This window comes from Gopherus evgoodei, chromosome 8 (assembly GCF_007399415.2).
Source record: "Gopherus evgoodei ecotype Sinaloan lineage chromosome 8, rGopEvg1_v1.p, whole genome shotgun sequence".
Lineage (NCBI taxonomy): Eukaryota > Metazoa > Chordata > Testudines > Testudinidae > Gopherus > Gopherus evgoodei.
In genome coordinates this window covers 102314499-102320498 of record NC_044329.1, presented here as the reverse complement: position 1 = coordinate 102320498, position 6000 = coordinate 102314499, and positions in this window count along the sequence as shown.

Here is a 6000-nt window from a genome sequence, read left to right as displayed (position 1 = left end):
TTGGCCCAGCTAAGATGATCTGGTCCCTCCCTGCTTGTTCAGACTAAACATAGCAGTAGTGTTATCTGTGAGATCTTGGATCACTTGGTTCCTGGATGGTGGAGATGAATGTTTTGCAGTTCTGATGAATAGCATACAGCTCCAGTACATCTATGTGGAGAGTGACATAGTGAGGTGACCATTACGGTTGTCTGAACCTGACTGAGATAGGCTTTCCAACTTTTGGTGGATACCTCTGTTATAAGCATCATGGTAGGTTTTGCTGACTGGAAGGGAACCCCTTTACATACATTCTCAGAGCTTATCCACCACTCCAGAGACTGGGGCACTCATTCAGGAATGCAAATCAGCATGTCCAGCAAATGTCTGCTCAGTTGATATACTGAGTGCAGCCAGGAGGGAGACTGTCTATCGTGGACTTTGTAAGATAAATGTACCCACTTAGAGAAGTGTTTATTTGGATATAGAAGTGCCTCTGGATCTTTTGGTGGTGGAGAGGAATAACTGTGGTGGTTTCCAGAAGAGTTTAGTCCTGTCCAAGTAAAAGGCTAATGCTCACCTAACATCTATAACTGGAGCACCCATAGGGACATCACTCAACAAAGAAATAAAAGACTCCATAACTTACCAGTCACCCCGTAATTCTGTGGCAGAGGGCTGAGCAACCACAGCTGAGCCAGTGCTCTAATCACTGTAACTCCAATTAGTTGCCCCACAGCACACCTGACTATGGGAGCTGCAACCAACTGCTAGATTGGGATGGTCTGGAGGGAGTAAAAAGGCTAATTAATTCCTTAGATCAGATAGTACAAAAGGCACAAGAAGGCAGTGCAAAAGGTCAGGCAGAGCCACAAGAGATCTCTCATCTTCTTGCCAGGACTTCATGGTACTATTGGTATGAAGAGTCATAGTCTGTAAAAGTAGTGGAAGAACAACAATGTAAATAAACTACATGAGGTGATTTACCAGAAGAAGGTCTCAGCTGTTTCTGGGCTAGATAATAGGTAGGGGTGAGTCCCTCCTGCTGCACTTTCCAGCCAAGAAATGCTTGGAGACCTTCTGATAAAACACCTCATGCAGCTTCATACCATACCTTTTGAATAAGATTAAAATAAAGCCAAGTGAATCAGTCTGGGGAGGTTCAGCAGATAAGCACTCTACCAAATGAGGGCTAGTAAGGTGAAGAGGTAGACAAGGTTTGATCAGATCAACTTCAAGAGGCCCTGCCCTTCAACCTACAAGAGATATTACCAGTAACATTTCATTGTACATAAAATAGCTCAAGCAATAACAGGAAGGCAGCATGATCTACTGCTCAGTACAACAGGCTGGAGTTCAAGACCTCCCAGGTATGTTATTGATTCTGTGATCTTAAGTGAGTCATTTAGGTCCAGTTTTACAACAACATCCTCTAATTTTGGTGCCCAATGTGAGACACCTGATTTTCAAAGGTGCTGAGTACCCAAAACTCTGATTAATGTCATTGGAAGCACCAAGTGCTCAGTTTTTCAAGAGCAGGCTCAAGTTGTCTCACATTGGGTATCCAAACACTGAGGGATTCAAAATCTGACCTATTTTGAAACTTTAGGCCCTAAGATTAGAGAGGAAGGATGGTCCACAGCTAGGACACTAATCTGTGATTTGGGAGAATCTGGGGTCAATTCCATGCTCTCTCAGAACTTTTAAGGGACCTCAAGCAAATCATTCAGCCTCTTTGTGCCTCAGTTTCCAATCAATAAAATGGAGCTAATAGCACTTGTGTACATCATAGGGGTGTTTATGAGGAAAAATACATTAAAGATTGTGAGGGGCTCAGATACTATGGGAATGGGTGGCATATGATTATTTAAAATAGATAAGTCTCTCTGGTTCAGATGGACACTAACATCTAGGAGTAATTGGTTAATATTTGTACAGCACTTTGAAGAGAGAAGTATTATTTGTCTAATGTGCAGTTGAACAGTAACTGATTAAGCTGTGGACTGTACTATCTCTTTATAGTGTCTCCTCTCTTTTGTTAGGAGATCATTTGAGGTAAGCACTCCTTATCTTCATTATTGAAATAAAAAGGGAATTGAAATTTAACAAGTCTTCAACTTCAGTGAAAGTCAGGGCATTACTGAAACAGATTCTCCTTGGATCTGTCAAAGCCAGCAGTGTTCCAAATCTGGAGAAACAAACCAACTTGCCTGAGCTGAAACCTTATTCTCACCACATAAGAGGAATTAGAGCTGTCAATATCTTTGGAAGTAATTACTGGAGATTACTTCTATCCTAGCTAGAAACCAGAGCTGTGACTTTCACAGGAAAATAACTGGTATGAAAGATAGGCCATTGGTGGGTGACTGACACAACGGTAACATTGGGAAAGAAAAGAAAAGGCAAGCTTAGCCATCACTACAAGGAGAAGGTATCTCCTAAACTATGCAGCAATATGCTAGTGACTTCGTTCCCCTTGGATTTATGATGTTATGGGTGAATTGGCATTTTCATTATAAATCTTGATTATTTGGTACTCTGCAATATCTTGTTTTTAAAATCATCTCAAGTGGCAACTCAGCATTCCAGCTGTTGGTCTGCTCACAGATAACTGTTTTCCCTTTCCTGGGTTAACAAGAATGGTGTTGAATGGTGAAAGCATTCCAAAATATCATTATTAATATTTAACAACAATCATCCATCCAAGGATCTCAAGACATCTTACCAATATTATTTTTATCTCTGAGATTTTCCTGCTAGAATAGAAATGAGTGTGAATCTGCAGTGGATGTTAGATGAATCCAGAGCAAACTAAAAGGTACTGTAACCACAAGCAATGGGTATCCATTGAAAGAATCCCAGGTTCTGTTCCAATAACAGTTCAAATGTTTGGATACTTAACAGTTAAATTAACTGAAACAGTGCAGGAAGCTCTCACCATACAGCCCAGGAAGAAGGTGAGCTAGAGGAAAGCACCCTTTATCTGAGCCCATGGGTTTGCACAGGCAACCTTAATTCTGGCATTTCTTAGCTTTTAAGTACATGACTTTGCAACCATAATAATGTTCTTTTAATGTAGATTTTTTGTGTATGTATTTTTTAAGAAATGCAGAAAATTAAACTGAAAATTCAGAAATTCCATCATATGGAATCATATTGACACTCTCATGGGTCAGCAGCAGGATGGAAATTTTAGAGCCACCGCAAAGACTTCTGCCACTTGTATTAATTTAGTAACTGATAGAGGATGACATGACAACCTACCACTGCTATGTGGAGCAGCACTATCAGGGGATGGGACACACTTTGCCAGTGGGTTTTACAGATATTTATTGGCTGCAGAGAAGTAATGAGATTCAGGGATCTTGGGCTGCATTCCAGGTTCTGGAGAAGAATGTGCTACAGAAGGCACAGACTTTTATCCCTGTTTTCCCACTCCCCAAGCTTGACCCCTTCTGCCCCATCCTCTACAACTTGTCCCAGTCTCCTCCACTCTGGCTCCCTGTCCCAAGCTCTCTTACCCAGCTAGTCATTCTCCCCATGTACCCTAGCTCCTTTTCAGATCTTTCCCCCACACTAGTTCACAGTACCAATCTACTTATCCAACCAGTTTCAGCCTCTCCTCCTCCACCTAGCTCCATGCCTAATCTCACTGTTCTCCTTCACCATTCACCCCCTCATTTTCCTCACCAGCTCCAAGTCCCAGTTTCCTTGCCCAGCCAGTGCCAACTTCCCTTCCCACACTCTGTCTCCAAGTGCCTCTCTGAGGATGGTGCACACATAATAGTCACATATAGGAGCTGTGAGGACATGGGGCACACTCAATGTACAAACAGTCTTCAGAGATTTCAGAGACTGAAGTCTCTACTGAACATGCGTACACAGATTTTTCAAAGGCTTATAACTTGGCCTAAGTATGGGGAGGGGAGTGCTCAGATGGGAGGCTAGGACTGGTTTGGCAGAAAGATTTTTAACATAGAGAAAAATATATTGTCTTGCTAACCTCATTCTTGGAAACAGCTTAACCGTTTTGGCTGAAACTTTCCAACAACTTCAGTCTCAGGCAGACATCCAGCCAGGGGCACTTTTTACTGCCCATAAGGGTGGAGGGAAGGGTCAGAGAAGAGCAAGTGGAGTCTTGGGGTGAAAGGCAGCACAGGAGCAGGGCCTCAGGGAAAAGGCAGTGCAAGGGCAGGGGTGGTGTGGAGGTAGGGCTATGCTTCTGGCACCAGTGGCCCCCTGACTTTTAGGGCACCCAGCATGGAAAATTGCAGCCCAAATGGTTAAGAGTTTAGCGATTATAAGCAATTGAAAATAGGATCTTATAATGGGAAGTTTCAGACAGCCTTACTAATAGGTGGTGCTAATAGCCCCATCTATAAAGGGAGAGAGACAGAGTTTTATTATTACCTGAATCTTTTTGAGTTAGAAATTGGGATGGACATCAGAAGAACATTCTGTCCCATGGCTATTTGTCCTACATATTGTAGGATTGGGAAGCCAGGAAGTGCAAAAGTGTATGGAAAACTAAGACAACTTTTTAAAAATTAAATGGTCATTATACAAAATATTATCATTTAGTTTTAAAAATCCTCCTAAAAAACTAGAATCTACATTAGCCTCATAGACTGAAGTAATGGAGAAAAGCTTAACAAGGTCTGGTTTAAGTTTATGGTGAAAGTTCTAGGAAATCTTTGGTTTTTTTTATATTAACTTGTCCACCCATCCCTATATCACTGCTCTGCATGCCCTTTGAAAGCATTTCTCTTCAGTCTTCAGTTTCATTCAGGGTAAATGCCAGTTGTGACAGATATGTGAATTTATGAATATAAACAGTCAACCTGTGGAACTCCTTGCCAGAGGATGTTGTGAAGGCCAGTACCATAACAGAGTTCAGAAAAGAACTAGATAAATTCATGGAGGATAGGTCCATCAATGGCTATTAGCCAGGATAGGCAGGAATGGTGTTCCTAGCCTCTGTTTGCCAGAAGCTGGGAATGAGCGACAGGGGATGGATCACTTGATGATTACCTGTTCTGTTCATTCCCTCTGGGGCACCTGGCACTGGCCACTGTTGGAAGACAGGGTACTGGGCTAGATGGACCTTTGCTCTGACTCAATAGGACCATTCTTATGTTATGGCTTAGTCAGGAAGGCTTGAAAATAATAACGTGATTTGAGGATCTTAGGGTATTTCCACAGGGAGAGAAATATTCTGGAAAGGAGCATTGAGTATAACCAAAGTAACCCCTTGTAAATCTGTTGGTGGAGGTAGCTGAGTCTGAGCCTTGCTCTGGAAGTCTAGTTGGAGTTTTGTTGCAGGAATTCAAAGAAGTGGAAGTTTGGTTTTTTTTGGCCAGCTATTTTGGAGTTAGAACTTCAATTCAGGAGAGAATTGTGTTTGCAAGTGCAGATGACTCAGCACCAGAGAAATAAAAAAACAGGAGGCAAGTCTGTTAAGAAACTGCTGAACATCCAGGTTATTTGATTAATATATTATGCACATGTGTCCTGAAATAATTTTCAAATTGTTCTGTTATAATAGTTCATTACTTAGAAATCAGGCTAAGAATGGTCTTATTGCTAGGTGGAAAGACACTTCTTTGAATCATACTAAAAAGTACTGTTGCAGGGGTATATGGTACCAGAAGTATGTGCCTAGCCTTGAATAGTAATAACTCAAACTGACACTGGTAGCAGTGGAGCAAGAAGACATTTCATCAAGTCCTATCTTCCAGCTCTCATGGATGGCAGATGTCTGGGGGATTATAACCAGAATAGGAACACAAGCTATAGTGGACATAACAACAAGATATTATGCATGTGACTCAATGATCAAAGAAAAGCCTCATAATATCAACTCTGATTATAGGTGAATGGTCAAGAGAAAATGTTTTGTATGTCAGCTCCTCGAGGAATTACTTATGAATTCAACATTTCCCATCAGAGTTAACCAGAAGCTGATTTGAAACTTATTTTGTAAATCATTCATACCACTCTGAGCAATAGAGTGTGCCAAGA